The sequence below is a fragment of the Bison bison genome, unplaced genomic scaffold (assembly GCF_000754665.1).
Source record: "Bison bison bison isolate TAMUID 2011002044 unplaced genomic scaffold, Bison_UMD1.0 scf7180017864352, whole genome shotgun sequence".
NCBI classification, from domain to species: Eukaryota; Metazoa; Chordata; class Mammalia; order Artiodactyla; family Bovidae; genus Bison; species Bison bison.
The window spans coordinates 5,705,477-5,705,899 of NW_011494924.1; positions in this window are offsets into that span (position 1 = coordinate 5,705,477).

Below are 423 nucleotides of genomic sequence, written 5' to 3' on the forward strand. Positions count from 1 at the left end.
GTATGTCAAGAGTGTTTTGCCTATGTTCTCCTCTAGGAGTTTTATAGTTTCTGGTCTTACATTTAGATCTTTAATCCATTTTGAGTTTATTTTTGTGTATGGTGTTAGAAAGTGGTCCAGTTTCATTCTTTTACAAGTGGTTGACCAGATTTCCCAGCACCACTTGTTAAAGAGATTGTCTTTAATCCATTGTATATTCTTGCCTCCTTTGTCAAAGACAAGGTGTCCATATGTGTGTAGATTTATCTCTGGGCTTTCTATTTTGTTCCATTGATCTATATTTCTGTCTTTGTGCCAGTACCATACTGTCTTGATGACTGTGGCTTTGTAGTAGAGCCTGAAGTCAGGCAGGTTGATTCCTCCAGTTCCATTCTTCTTTATCAAGATAGCTTTGGCTATTCAAGGTTTTTTGTATTTCCATAC